At 28.1% G+C, this 17214-nt stretch overlaps 1 pseudogene; it reads left to right on the plus strand.

Moving 5' to 3' along the window:
- Positions 1–3100: 3100 nt before the first annotated feature.
- LOC124934536 lies at positions 3101–16329 on the plus strand (annotated as a pseudogene).
- Positions 16330–17214: the final 885 nt, after the last annotated feature.

A 17214-nucleotide genomic window follows, 5' to 3' on the forward strand; every position in this document is an offset into this window, starting at 1 on the left:
AATATGTAAAACTTTCTCTCTTGTATCAGAGATAATTAAATTAAATTATTTATATTTAATATATATATATATATATATATATATATATATTTAAATTATTATTTTATAGAAAATAATAAATATTAATTTGATTGTCATAATTAATTTTAAAATAAACAATATATATATATATATATATATATATATATATATATATATATGTTAATTTTGAAAAGATTTTTGCTAATTCATTCTTTTATGGGCTAACCATTCCTGAAAGTAATAATAATGTTAGTGCATGGGTTAAAACTATCCACTTCTATGGTTTCCAAAATAAAATAAAATAAAAATATGAGCTATATAAGTCCAATTACTTTGCTCAAATATTATAGATCATCTTTACCCATTGTGTTGATCATATCTTCTTGCTTAATATTTAATACTTTATTTTAAAACTTAACACTATTTTTATAGTCATTTATCCAATTAATTTGTGTTTCCTAAAAGATAAAAATAATGTCAAATTATTTAATTTTTAAAATAAATTAAAATAAAATATCTTGTAAATATATGATATTTAAGTTGACTTGATTAAAGATTGAATTAATATTTGAAATTATAATTTTATGTATATTTATTTTATCTATTTTCAATTTTTTTTAGTACAAGCAAGATATTTAGTTTGATAAACCACTGTAGAAAAACATTTATCAATATTTATTAAATCGAAGAAGTTTATAATTAGACTATGGTTTTGTTTCTGAGTTTTAATATAACTCAAATAAAATTAATTTTTCAATCAACCACTTTTTAACAATTACATCACTCATTTAATTAATCAAAATACTAAAATATCTTTTATTTTAAAATATTATTTTTTATTTTACTTTTATATACTAATACCCTTCAAGTCTTTTTAACCAAAATAATCATCGTATCCTCAAAATCATCAATAATCATTATTTTTTTTCTCACTTTAAGTTTTTTAAAAAACGCATTTCGTTCAATTATTTTTTAAAATTAAATCATATTTAAATATTGCATGAAAGATGTTACTTCAACATTTTATCTACTTTATTATTAATTATATCATTAATTATTGTACAAATACTACAGCTAGTCTCTTGATGTATGCATTGCGACTATAGCAAATATATATATAAAGAAAAAACTAATAATTATACATATAAAAAAAAGTCTATAAAATAATAAAATAAATACTAGGTAACTATTATTTGTCTGAAAAATTGTTGATTTGTCTAAGAAATTGATAATTTGTCTATTTAATAGTTTGTCTTATTTCAAAACTTAAAAATTAGTTATCATTTAATATAAAAATCTAAATCAACTTCTCCATATATAGTATCTTAATAAATAAAATTATAATTTAATTAAAAAATAACTTTTTGTTAGTTTATTTTCCAGATACAAATATTTTGATCAAATCTTATATAAAGTTATCATAGTATAAATTTTCTAACTCAAATATGTTTACAATTTTTTAATATCAATCATTAATAATTAATATTTAAATTATTTATAAAAATTAGAAGTGTGAAACAATCAATTTTAATTAATATTGATCAAAAATTTAAAATAAAAACTGTCTATTACTATGTATAAAAAAATTTAAATTAGAAGGGTGAGGGGAGAAAAGAAATAAAAAAAATATTTATTTTATAACAAACCAGTTTAAATCAAATCATTCTCTATATTCTCATTCAAATTCTCTCTTTATCATTTCTCAATAAAATAACAATAAAAATCAAAGACAAAAACAATAATAATTTTGTAGCAGTTGTTAGTGATTTTTAAAATAAACTATATACATTCGTTTGGGTTTGATTCAGTCCAATATAAAATGTTTATTTTTTTACTTTTAAGTCATAACTATAATTTCAAATTATGTTGGAACACCAAATCTTGTTCAAATTTGTAAAACTAAATCAAAAATTTGAGATTTTCACTATGACGTTGGGCCATATGATTTTTAGAGAATCCAAAAATATACTTATCCATAATTTAATTAGAAAGTTATTCACAAAATTTAATTTTAAATTGTCACAAAGGGCAAAAATTAATCTTTGCATAAACATATTTATTTATATACTTCAAACAAAATTAAATAATTAAATAGAAATATAAAAAAAATTAATATTTCCTAAAATATTATTATTATAATTATTTTTATATTTATATAATATGTTTGAAAAGCATATCACTCCACTCACATACAATAATTCATGAATTATAAATGTCATATATAAAGCTAGAGCTAGGTATCGTGCATAAACGTTTATATTCGACTCGGACAAATCGTGTTAAACTCTTAATCGTATCGTGTTGTGTCGTGTCTCAATCTTATCCGTGTTGTATCGTAACTTGACCCACTCAAAATATTATGATTCACGAACTCTTTCGTGTCGTGTTATTCGTATCTACGAGTTTATAATTGTGTCGTGCTAGCTCGTGTTTAAATTCGTGTTTCGTGTTATTCTAACTAGATTTTGTTATCGTGTTTTGACACACTCATGTTAATTATTTATTTATATATATTAAATTATATTGTTAGTAAAAATTATAAAATATGATTATTAATTTATTTTAATTTAGAAAATTTAAATTAATTTAATAAGTTAAATGTATTAAATTTATTTAAAAAATTATTTTATATGTAAGATGTGTAAATATAAATTTTAACATATAGTTTCACAAATTATATTTTTTCGTGTGTAAACTCGTGCTTGTGTCGTGTCTATACTCGTATTGTGTCTATGCCGACTCGTAATCGTGTTACGATCATATAAACTCATAATCGTGTCGTGATCGTTTCGTCTCGTGCTTGTATCGTGTCAACCTAATACCCGAGTAAAATAATACCGTATCGTGTCGATCCGTACAGATCTCGTGTTGGATCGTGTCGGTTCGTATTTATCCGACCCATTGTTCAACTCTATCTTCCCTTCCAAAATAACTTTTGTCCAGTCAATTTTTTAGAATGAGATGTTTTTTAGAATGGATATGAAGTTGATTATACTCCAAGTTCAGGATCTTTTTTTGTGCCTCATTACCACTGATAGAAGAAGCAAGAGAGAAAGGTATTATGCATCCCTTGCTGTACATGGAAAATGTTAGAAATGAAGATGAAGATGAAGTTGATTATACTTCAAATTCAGGATCTTTTCTTGTGCATCATTTACCACTGATAGAAGAAACAAAAGAGAAATGTATTAAGCATTTTGGACATGAACATCCCTTGACGTTCATGGAAGATGTTAGAAATGGATTTGAAACCAAACTGCATTGCAATGGTTGTCTTATTGAAATTGGAAGAAGTGGGTTCAAATGTTGTCAATAAAAATGCAAAGGTTTTAATCTTCACGAATTTTGTGCATCTTTACCCAAAGAGAAGAAGGACTATCCACAACATGACACACAACATCCTTTAATCCTCTTCACATTCACAAGCAAAGGTTTCCATTGTAAGGTTTGCGATTTTAACTACCCGTTGACGTCATTCCGCTATCGCTTTGTTGGTCTTCGCACTCTGCATAACTACGAATTGACTTCTCAGCTACACCGCGTCATTTATAAGTAGTTTTTGTGGTGAGAAACATGTTGGAGAATTAAGTATTTTTTATGAGTGCAAAACTTACTGGTTCTAGATTAGAGCTGAGCATCGTGCATAAACGTTCGTATTCGACTCGGACAAGTTGTGTTAGACTCTTAATCGTATCGTGTTGTGTCGTGTCTCAATCTTATTAGTGTTGTATCGTGTCTTTACTAACACAAAATATTATGATTCATGGACTATTTGTGTCGTGTTATTAGTGTTTACGAGTTTATTCGTGTCGTGCTAGCTCGTGTTTAAATTTGTTTTTCGTGTTATTCCGGCTAAATTTTATTATCGTGTCTTGACACACCCATGTTAACTATTTATTTATATATATTAAATTATATTGTTAGTAAAAATTATAAAATATGATTATTAATTTATTTTAATTTAATAAGTTAAATGTATTAAATTTATTTTAAAAATTATTTTATATGTAAAATATGTAAATATAAATGTTAACATATAATTTAATATGGATGTCAATTATTTAAAATGTGTTATAAGATATATAAATAATTATCCAAATAAAATTAGTTAATTTTGTTATTATAAAGTTATTAATTTATATATATATATTATTTTATATAAAGTTAATTAAATATGATAAACGTGAAATTTTATAATTTTTAAAATATTAGATAATAATTTATACCTAATTATTTCATTTGGTATATGCTATTTATTTATTTATTTATTATTATTATTATTATTATTATTATATATATATATATATATATATATATATATAAATGTTTTATTAACTTAAGTAATCATTTAAGAAAAAATTATTAGAATTATATATTATTATTTGAGATTTTTTAAGTTAAAATATATTTGTATAACTATTTTATTTTAATTAATATTAATTTTATAAATTATATTTTTATTTAATTAATAAAATTAATTTAATCTTTTTATTTTATAAATTATTTTTTTTTTGTTAGTTAAAATTTTTTATTAACTTGTAAAATTTTAGAGTGATTTAAAACTTTTTAAAGTATTTGATAATAAACAATTAAATATGTGATCAATTACTAGATTATGAGAGGGAGAGAAAATGTTAGTTTATAATGTTAGTATAAATGTGGGTAGTTTGTAAGAAAATGGAAAAGAAAGTGGGAAAGATAGATAAAAATTATAAATATATATTATTATATTATTAAAATTAAAATTATAATTATATATTTATTATTTATTGTATTAACAATAATTAAAATTATAAATAATTAAAAAAATTAATAATTAATTAATAAAAGTAATATCCAAGAGAATTATTAATAAACTTACATTATATTCATATATATATATATTTAATTTATATTATTTAAGTTAATATTTTTAATATTGAATTTTTGTATATTTAATTTTAATTATAATTATTACATTTATGAAATTAAACAATTTATTAATTAAATAAAGATGTAATAGATTTAGAGAATGTTAATGTGAGTAGTTTAGGTCATGTGATTAATTGTGTTTATGTTTTTTCGTGTGTATACTCGTGCTTGTGTCGTGTCTATACTTATGTCGTGTCTATACTCGTATTGTGTCCGTGCAGACTCGTAATCGTGTTACGATCGTATAAACTCATAATAGTGTCGTGATCGTGTCGTCTCGTGCTTGTATCGTGTCAACTCAAGATCCGAGTGAAATAATATCGTATTGTGTCGTTCCATACAAATCTTGTGTTGGATCGTGTCGGTTCGTATTTATGCACCCATTGCCCAACTCTAATATAAGCTATAGCACTCATTGAAGGCATAAAGCTATAACACTCATTCTAAGGCATAAAGCTATAAAACTCATTCAAGGCATAAAGCTATAGCACTCATTCAAGATATATAAGTAAGGTTGATTTATTTATTTGATCTATAAGTAGGGCTTATTTCTCCCTTCAGTATTAACTGTAGATTTGTTTCTCCAATTTTCCTTTGTCTTCTTTCCAATATAATTTCTCATGGACTAAACATATTGGCTAATGTGGATTCTGCTGTATGACTTTCCAAGAGAAATGGTTTGTTTTCTCTAGAAGAGGACGCATATGCTCCACCTAGTCGACGTCTTAAACGAAAAGCAAATTATTTTGGGGTTAATCTCTTTGTTGTATCATCATGTCATTGGGTTATTATTAAAGAGAATAGTGGAAATATGGTTGAAAACTTGAAATAATGGTGATGCTAAAGCAAGAAAAAAAGCATCTCTTTAATTTTGACTCTGATCAAACTTAAGACCAATCATTTTGATGAAGATGACTAATCGGTCATAACAAATTAGTATAGCTGCTGTCAGTTTAGTCATGCTAAACCAATGTTATAAATTGCTAACAATTATTATTTTTTGAAACAATCACTATTTATGAAGATCTTAATATCAATATAGCATACAAAGTTTCAAAATGGACACTACTGACTTAGTTTGTCCTCCAAGAGTAACATCACGTGTTTGTAGATCATCTAGTATGATAGGAGTTGCTCTCCGAAGAAAATGGTAAATTTTCGAGTGTGTTCGTCCCTTTCTTAACAACAAAAGTACGATATAATCGGATCTAAAGTTATTTTTTTTTATCTTTTTAATAAAGAATTACTATAAATCTGATCTTTATATAGAACCATCATACAAAAAAATTCTTATAATTTATATGAATTTTTCACTATTTCGTGTTATAATTTGAATCTCAAAATCTGACATGCTTGAAACGGTTTATAAAAACGCAAAAATAAGAACTTAAGAAGGCACAGATTTATAGTTTTCACTTAAACGTAGATACGTCCACTTTAGCCACCACCAAATTTCACTATGAAGAAGATTAAATACAGAGTTTTTGTCTCACACTTTATCTCTCTAAAATTATTTTATCTCAATTGTATGAGATATGATCATTTGCTCACAAATTTTCTTTGTTCCCCCTCTTCCCTCTCACATGGAAAGGGTAAAACAGTCATTTTAATTTTATTTTTTTACTGTTTTCCCTTCCTTATGAGAGGGAACAGTTGGAAAAGACCCACTACAAATGTAAACACTTAATAAAAACATATATATATGATAAACATTCAGGTAATAAAACATAAATAATTTTTGGTCGGGTCCAAGATCAAACCCAAATAAAAACTCAATAAACTCTAATTAACTTCTTAGAGTTTATTATAAATATAGGTTTCATAACTCAACAATCTCTCACTAAAAACTTACTTCATATTCTCTCGATCGGTATCGATTTTTCATCTGGTGTCTTATAAAGAAGACCAACTGAAGTTGCACACAACTTTAGTTTCTCGTTTGTCACAGCTTTTATCACCATATCAGCTGGATTATCACTCCCGAGAATCTTCTCAAGAGCTAACACTTCATCTTTTAAAGTTGATCGGATTAAATGATAACGAACATGTATATGCTTCGTCTTTCCATGATAAACTAGATTCTTTGCCAAATGATTGGCACTCTGACTGTCGCATCGCAACACACTTCCCTCATAGTCTTGACCTAATTCTCGCAAAAAGAATTGCAACCACATCATCTCCTTAGCGACCCTATCACAATAACATACTCTGCCTCACAACTAGAAAGAGAAAAATCTTCTGTAGTTTTGAAACACAACTAATTGCAGTATCTCCCAGAGTATATATGTACCATGTTGTGGTCTTTCTACTATCAACATCACCATAATTGTCAGCATCAACATATCATTTCAACTCCATATTAGACTTTCGAAAACACAAAGAGACTCATACTTTCTCTTAAGTATCGTAATATTCATTTTACTACTTTCCAATGTTGTCTACCTGGGTTGCTCATTAATTTGATAACAACTCTCATTGCATGTGCTATGTCTAGTTGTCTGCAAACCATCACATACATAATACAATCAATGGTAGAGGCAGGGTCGGCCCTAGGCAACCAATGCACTTGTATAGCCCCCCACTTTTATAGGGCCCCCATTTTTTTATATTTAATAATATTATATTATTAATATTATTTTTTCCACTTTTTTCTCCTTTAATGTTAAATATATATTATAAAAATAACTTTTTTATTTCCTTTTTAGTCTCGTATTATAATATATTAATTATTTATATTATATTTTATTAATTAAAATTAATTTTTTTTTACTATTTTAGGGGCCCAAAATTTAAATTTGCATAGGGCCCCAAAAATCTGAGGGCTTCTCAAGGCCGACCCTGGGTAGAGAGATATGGAACGGTGACCATGTAATTTTTCTCATCCTCTATTGAAAGTGATTGATCTTTAGATAGTCTGAAGTGACTATAGCGAAGAGGTAGTAACTAGTTTTACATCGTACAAGTTGAATCTGCTAAGAACTTTTTTTACATATTTTTCTTGTGAAAGCTTGAGAACTTCTTTATCCCTACAAATTCTCATCCCAATGATTTGTTTTATAACACCTAAATCTTTTATTATAAACTTCTTAGACAACTCTTTCTTTAGCTTATTAATCTCATACAAGCTTGCTCTAACAATCAACATGTCATCAAAATAGAGAAGCAGCATAATGTACGATTTGTTAGCAACAATGATTAGCTTCACACCTCAAAATGTTAGTTGATCTTTTTATGAGCAATTTGAGTATTAAAATAGTGGAAGCATTAGTGTGCATAAATAATTGGCTAAAAGGAGATAATTCAACTTAGAAAAAGATCATATATGTGATGAACTTGAACTGTTCAATAAAAATGAACAAATAAAAAAGAGTGAGAGATTTTATTAATTAAGTCTAAATTAATTCATATTAATTATTATTATTATCTAACAAGAATTGTATTATCAATTTATAAAAAAAAAAAATTACAGATACAAATGCAATTGAATACCGTTTTGAATCTCACTCTCTCGTATCCACTTTAGTCTAACTTAAAGACTATACTTATGTTTATTCTTGATAATTTCAATTTTGTAACTAAATTTAATTTTTAACCTTTGTTAGTTTTAAAAATGTTGGATTTTAAAAAGATATTTTATTTTATGATAAATATATTTAATTTTAATTTTGTGTAACGTTTATGTAGTAACTATATTAAATTGATTTTTTTTGTTTAAGTTATTGTGTTTTTTAGGTATGAAATGTATAATATCGATATCGTACTAAAATTAAGGTATACCGAAATTGAGGTATAGCAAAATTAAGGTAATGTAAATGTATGAATTTTTCTACACCGAAACTTTCGATAATGTATAATTTGTGGATAAACAATTAAGATATATCGTACCGACTCACCTCTAGTTGAGAATGGATTTATAATAGGAAAGAATGACAATTTTATCATTAAACTATAGCGGAATATTCACGTATATCACTTAACTATTTTTTGTTCATTCATACCACTGTAGATGAACTTAATGTTTATCTATATCACTAGTTTAAAAAAAACATCCAAGTCCGTTAAGTTTTTCGTTAAATGATGACACATGTCATTTTTTTTAAATTAATATATATTATATATTTATGTTTATTCACAATTCTAAATAATAATATTTTTACATTTTCAAAGGCATTAATCAAACAACCTAGATTTTGAGAGGCATTAACAATAATTCATATATAATATATATTAATTTAAAAGTATTGTTAAGTGAATTATTGTTAATGTCTCTCAAAATGTGTATATGTGGTACAATTTCAGAATAGAAATATGTACCGACGACACTAGTTCTAACTTCATTTTTACTTTAAATACAGAAAAAAACTCTATTAATATTGGAAACAGAAAGCAAGTGAGGTTTTCGCACCATACGGGCAGTAAACCATTTTCATGAGTATAAGAAAAATTGGTATGTACATTATTCAATTAAATTTACTATAAATAATGTAAATAATTTACTGATGAACAATTTATTTGAACAGGAGACTGAACTCGGACGTCCACTGACTATTATAGAGAGGTTCAGAAGGACTCAAATTCCGAGAGCCACCAGAGGCAACCCGACCCCAACGTCGGACCAAATATCACAAGAGAATATCGTAAGTTAATAAATAAGTTTAATTAAAATTTACTAGAACTATATATATAGCTTATACAATGAAATTTTAAAATCTGCAGGTGGAGATAGAGCAAGTGATTAATGAAACATTCGATATCTCCGACTTCAATGTGACTGAGAGAGTGTTCGGGCCCCAACGACATATGACGGTGATGGGTATGGGGTCAGGCGTGCGGCCAACGCGTTTTCACGGGAATCGACGGAGGGGAAACAATTCACATCAAGGCAAGCAGTCACTATGGGAGGTGAACGAACAACTTTAGGAGCAAGTCGATAAACTCACCAATAACCAGGTGATAATTCTAGTAGAATTAGCAGAATCTAAACGACATATTGCATTTATATTAATATTAGCACAGTTTCAGAATCAACCACCACCCCAAGTTAGTACGTTTTAGTAGATGTTTTTTCATGCATTAAGTACATTTTGAATTAGTTTATCGTGATTGGAGTAAGTACATTTTGGATTAGTTTATCGTGTTTGGAGTAAGTACATTTTGGATTAGTTCATCATGTTTGTAATACGCATTGATTGAGAATTTTAAAATTGTAATGAATTTTTTGTTTATGAATCGTATTGTATTTCTTTTGGTTTGCTAATAACATGTTAAAGTTATGTAAAAAACAAATAAACTATTAAATTTTTATTCAGAGGAAATACCAAAATATTTGATGAAATCTATCGGCATTCCCCTAGTTACACTTTGCCGACAAATTTAAACAAATCTTTCGGTAAATCCTGTACGAGAAATGATTAGGTGAGGGAATTTGGTGAGGGAATGACGTGGCATAATCTTATTCGATGAAAAAATCAAATAATTTCTCTTTTTTATCTCTTTCCTCCCACTTTTACATTTTCCAACCAATGAAGGTGATGTCACGTCATTCCCTCACCAAATTTCCTCACTCTATCACTCCTCAATCCTGTACCGAAAGATTTCAACAAATCTTTCGATATTTCCCATAGTTACACTTTGCCGAAAGATTTGTTGAAATCTTTCGGCAAAGCCAAAATTTTCGGTAATTAATTTGCCGAAAGATTTCAACATATCTTTCAGTACATATATTCACTGTTATCATCCAATTCAAAGTTCGAGGCACATTTAGTATAAATTATACAAATTCAACTCTAAATAAGAATTGAAAAAAAAAGAAGCAATTCCGTCTTCTTTAAATGGCCTAAAATAAATATACAGAGATAGTTGTCGTCTACATGATGATCAAGTCATTAATGGCAGGCCTCCGGCCAATTGGTATTCATTTCCTCAAATATAGAGACAGTTGTATTTGTATACGATCCATATTTAGAGAGAGAAAGGCGAGAGAGAGAGAAAGAGAAGGAAGAGAAATTTTCTATTTTCACGGTGGAAGGGAATGCACAGGAGTTTCTTTGCATGGTTGAAAAGTTTTGACGACTCTTTCCAGCCTCCGGTCTGCTGTGACAGGCACCGGTTGAAGGTAAACGAAGTTTTTCATATGAAAATTCATCTCGCATAGTTTGTTTGATTTCATCAATAACAATTTCGCATAGTTTCCAATTTGAAATTGAAATTTGAATGTATAAAAATTGGGCTTGATTTTAAATGTGCTTATTCAGACATGTAATAATTTCGTTATAAAACTTTATATATATATATATATATATATATATATATATAAACTTAAATAATTATGGTTGAACAAGAAAGTCAAGTGTTTTTGATTTAACCTAATCATAATGACATCCTTATTTCGTAAGAACTCTATAAATGGTTAAGTTAATACATATATTTTTAACTCTTAAAATAGTAAGTACTAATAATATTTTAAATTCAGGACTTAAGAACTGATCATTTCATCTTCCCGTTTATTTGATTATTTTCAAAATGATAAATTGTTAATTATTTAGTAATTTAATTCAAATAATTTATTTTCTTATTTAATAGGATTTTTTTAGTGTTGGTCATATTATTTAGAAATAATTTTTGTCCAGTCATTTTTTTTAGAAGAGATTTTTTTTAGAAATAAAGCAGACCAATCACATTTTGACATATGGCACTCTGAAATTGAAGGGAAAAGATATTTTGTAGCTAATAGCTGCTGTTATTCATTGACTCACGCTACAACCAAAACTATTTTTCGGCATCCTTATATGCAAAGCATATTAACCGTAGCTGCAAAAAGGGGTGGATATCAGTCCTAAGTTCCTGGGTTCGAGCCCGTCGGGCGGCAAGTTCTGCGCCTGGTTAAATGATTAAGTGTGTTTGCGGGCTACATACTTAATCCGTTGTCCCATTTAATCCTCTCTTCTAGCCTAGCGGCAAAAAAGGTGGATACCAACCCTAAGTTTCTGGGTTCGAGCCCGTCGGGCGACAAGTTCTGCGCCTGGTTAAATGATTAAGTGTGTTTGCGGGCTATATATACTTAATCCGTTGTCCCATTTTTTTTTAACCGTAGCTGAAAATCAAAGAGAAACAAAAATTTTGCCAACCTTTAAACATATCACAACCTTTATTATTATTTTTTATATAAATACTTTGACAACTTAATAATTTAACTATTCTAAATTTTAATATTTTTATGTTTTACTTTTTAACTTTATAAATATTTTATTTCATTATTTAATTTTTAAAATTAAATTTGACTTATAATTTTATTAATCTTAAAAATTAATTATTAATTTTATTAATATTAAAATTTAATTATTAATTTTTTTATAATATAATTATTAATTTTTAATAACCTCTGTAATTTAATTAATTATTATTTAAATTTAATTAAATTAAAATTAAAAATAATATAAATAAAATATTATATTAAATTTAAGAATAAAAATTTAACTTATATATTTTTAAATTAGAAACTAGTCCAATTTGTTTTATCTATTAAAAGCTAATGACTCCCGCACTCCACCTAAACAGAAGTCGCTAACTCCGAGTTCAACTTAAACGGTTCAATTTTTCTCCTAGGGTTTCGACGAGGTTGTATTCTATCTATATATTATAAAACATGTGATCTTTAGTTAGTAAGTGTTGATATACTCCAGTTCTATTGATTGATTTGCATGAAGTCAAATGCCTTGTTTCAATATTGATGTAACAATGTAAGGTCATTTCAATCCCTTGGTGAGGAGGCCCTGATCCACTCACTCAACGAGGTAGACAGAACATTTCCATTACTAAATTCACCTCCCTGAATCATAGGGTATCTAGTTGCATAAAAAAATTACAGACACACGTTTCGACCCTGATATGTGATCACAAGCAGTTGAATAAGTTGGATGCTATAAGTTCGAGCTTGAGAACTATAAGCAATGTTGTTTACTTTGAGTCTTAATTAATTCACTGAAGTTGAGAAGCTTGGGGTAGAAAGTCATGTTCATTCTAGACTACCTTTCAGGGAAGATGTTGCGGTTATCATGTATACTAGTGGCAGTACAGGTCTACCAAAGGTGTGACATTGCTTATATTATGTATTCATCACTAAGATCTTATTCTTATATTCTTGTATGATGTTCATAAATCATGCTTCCTTTTGCTTGAACATGTCTTCAACTCTTATATATATGTAGGGAGTCACGAGTTAACATTGTAGCTACTGCAGTTGCAGTTATGACATTGATTCCAAACTTGGGAGAAAATTATGTTTACTTGGCGTATTTGTCTCTGGCTCACGTTTTCGAGTTGGCAGCAGAGGTATCAGTATAAGTTGTCTTTCTAACTGAACTGTTCAGATATTCTTTATTTCCCGTCTGTGATATTGGTTGCTGGCTGCTCAATTGGCTATGGTTCACCATGGACTTTGACAGACTCTTCTAATAAAATTAAGAAAGGAACCAAGGGAGATGCATCTGCCTTGAAGCCTACCATCATGACAGTAGTTCCATCCATTCTAGATCGTGCTAGAAAGGAGTTTCAAAGACGGTCTGATAACTTAATTTTTCGAAGATAACTTATTATTTTTATGAAATTTTAAAAATGAAACAATTACATCCTTCAATAAATATACACTCTCGTAGGTTGAGGCGAAAGGTGGTTTTGCAAAGAAATGTTTTCAGATTGCGTATAGTAGACGACTAGCAGCTGCAAACGGAAAATGGTTTGGATCCCGTGGACTAGAGAGATATATGTTGGATATCATTGTTTTCAAAAAGATACGAAGCTTTCTTGGATGAGAGATCAGATTCATGCTATGTGGCGGAGCACCTTTATCTACTGAGACACAGAGATTTATTAACATCTGCATGGGGTAAACATTCTAATATCCAACTTGGTATCTTTCTCTGGAAAGAAAATTTAACATAATACCTGTTATCCAAGATATCTCTACACCCAGAACCAGAATGAGATTAATTGGCCCATTTGGAAACACTTTTGGTGTTCGAATTAAATTCGGATACAAATGAGAAACCATCAATGAATCTTTACTCTTTGTTTGCAATACAGATGAGATACATTGACAAAAAAAAAAAATGTGTTTCCAAAGGGTCCACTGTCTGATTGCATTGTTAGACCTTCTTTAGATAAAAATGTGTATCTAAAACCTGCTAGCATATCCATGGCCATAATCTATCACGACTTGACGGAGACTTGTGTTGGAGGTACTTTACAGAGTGGGATGACAACTCTGTTGGACATGTTGGACCACCACTTCTTTGTTGTTATAGCAAGATATGTTGTTTTTATACTCTTTTCATTCTTTTTCATCTTAATGAAATAACTTTGAAATGGATGAAAGACATTGATATTAGTTAGTACAAGGCATTCTTTTTTTTAAGTCTGAAATGAATTTAAGATGAGTCAATTTTCTATGATCTTACTTACAGCTTGCACCAAAGTATTTTGTGAGAAACCACGAAAGGAATGTTCATGTTTCTACAGATACGATTTCAGATAATTTGTCTAGTAATTCTGTTAAGGTAGTGTTTTTAGAACATATTATTTACTTTACTGAAATGAAATAGCAAGTTCTTTGTTATCTAAGAGATATATATTTTTTACTCAGCCTCAGGCCGTTAATGTGTCAAGCATGCATTCGGGTATGTTTATATCAAGATAATAAGATAATGAATGTCTTGTTTCAATGATGGTTTATATTAGATTAGTATTGTTATGAAAAAGTTGTTGATTTGGGGATATTTATTAGGGTTGTTGATTACTAATGGGATGGTTCACTCTTCGCCACTACTGGTTCTCAACTAGACATATGGGACCCCAATATGTATTAATCTCTCTTTTTTTCACTTTCATCGAGCATTTGAATGATGTGGAGTTCGAATTGATGTAAATAGGTCTCAGCCAGCAAGGTTTGAGTGGGATAATGACACAGTTATGTCGGTTCGATTAAACCCCTGAGAATCAAATGTTTTGGCAACATCAAGAAGGTAGATATTTTTAGATGAATGATTTAAAATGTGTATTGATTGAACCATAGTCTTATAATTTATGTTGGTTAAATAGAATTGTTGGTTCATTAATTTTATTTTATTTTGAGTTTAGTGACCGTTGCATTGATGTCATTATCATCTAGGAAGCTCATCAGGATGGTAATTTTAGAAAACTTGTTTTCCAATAGTTTATATTTTTTGTTAAATCGAAAGGCCCGATTCTTTGTAGCACTTATAATATTTTATTATTTATTTCTGAAGAGATGATTCTCTATGGATAGAGATACTACTCAAGTCATTAAACATGGTTGGTTGCATTTGAAATTGCGTAATTTCTACATTCTTTGTATCTACATAACTTATTGTCATGTGTACTCTTAAGGTTCTTGTCTTTTTGTCCTTGTCTCAGATAAATATAACTTGAATATTTATGTTGCAGATTAGAACAAATTTTATGAACATCACAGCTGTAAGTGCAATATTTAGATAGATTTATTTGAACTTGTTAATATTTGTCGGGTGATTAATGATTCATTTTTGTTTATCTTATCACTCCATTAATGTTTAATGGTTTTGTTGGTGAGCTGCTTTTCGACAAGAATAGTGATCATCACAAATCTTCTTTACATACAAAGTCAGAGTTCACTCGAAGTTGACGAGAACTTAATGTTTTATTTATTTGAACATTAGAATATTTGGTAATTAATATTTATTTATTTGACTATTTATGAGAAATTATTGTTGAGAAAATTTATGGGTTTTTTTGTTATTATTTAAATTGTCAATAATGAACAGGAAATGATATTTTAAATGTTTTTAATGATTATTAAATTTAAAACAAAATAAAAATAAAAATACAAACAAAAATTAGAAAGTAAATTGTTAAAAATCAAATGGGTTTTGGCGACGCTTAAATAAGCGTTGTTATAACTTGTGTCGACCCTTCTTATGGCGACGCAAGAATAAGGGTCGGTGATATTTTTGCGACGCTTTTAAGGGTTGGCAGAAGTCTTTTTAAGGGTCACCGTAGATTTTTTTGTTGTAGTGATCATTTTTATTATAAAAAGTCTTTGGTTCATTTGTAGCCATGTGTATATATGTTATGTTAGAGAAAAAAGAAGAGTTAATTACCACTATAGAAGAAGCAATATTTGATATCAGAATGTTGAGTGATGGAGAAGGAGGAGTTTATCATCGGCCTCCAAGTTCAGGATCTTTTCTTGTGCCTCATTTACCACTAATAGAAGAAGAAAGAGAGAAAGGTATTAAGCATATTAATCATAAACATCCCTTGACGTTCATGGAAGATGTTAGAAATGGATCTAAAGATGCCTTGAAATGGTTGACATCAAATTTCTTGTTGTTAAAGAAATAGTACAAAATAGACAATTAAGCATAGAACATATAGGAACAAACTTCATGTTAGCAGATCCTCTTACAAAAGGCTCGGTACCTAATGTCTTTCATTAGCACACTGCTCACATGGGTATTTTAGTATTTGAGTATCTTTAGTTTAAGTCGGAGTTTATATTACATTGTTGTTCTATGACATTAAAGTATTTGTGCATACACTTATGTTATTTTTTAGTTATGATAATGTTTAAATATATTTTGTACAATAATGTTAAAAGTTTGATCTCACTTAAGAAGGACCAATTAAAAATTGACATGAAAAGATCACCGTGCATGGAATTTTCATTCCTCGCATTCATGATATGATTTGTCAATTAATTGTATTGATTTATGTGATCACTGTTGGGTCTAGTTGTGATTAAATTACAATGAAGAACTCTTTGGTCACTATATTGATATAATTAATTGATAAGATTGTTTATACAACATACGATTTAGATGACACAAAACTTCGGGCGCATTATGGACACATTTATTTTTTTACATACGTGACACAGTGGAAGATTGTTGGAATTTATGTGTCACTATTATAATAAATAATTGTACATGTCATCTTTTATATAATCCAAAATAATGTAATCTAATGTGAAATCAAGTTTATAGGCTTATGCATGAATATAAAGTGATGATACATAGGTGAACTTTCTAATTTTATGAAGGGGCTGAATTAAAAATGTTCAAACCATAATAACTAACATTACGGTTATTTTGTAACGGTATGGTCCCCAATTGATGTACGATCAATTTCCTCTTTTACGTCCCCATCAACAGAGAGAGAAACTAATTTGACGTACTCATCAATTGGAAGATCTATCCCATTTTTAAAGGAAGAGAAGATTACAAAATC

Source organism: Impatiens glandulifera, chromosome 4 (assembly GCF_907164915.1).
Source record: "Impatiens glandulifera chromosome 4, dImpGla2.1, whole genome shotgun sequence".
In the NCBI taxonomy this organism is placed as follows: domain Eukaryota; kingdom Viridiplantae; phylum Streptophyta; class Magnoliopsida; order Ericales; family Balsaminaceae; genus Impatiens; species Impatiens glandulifera.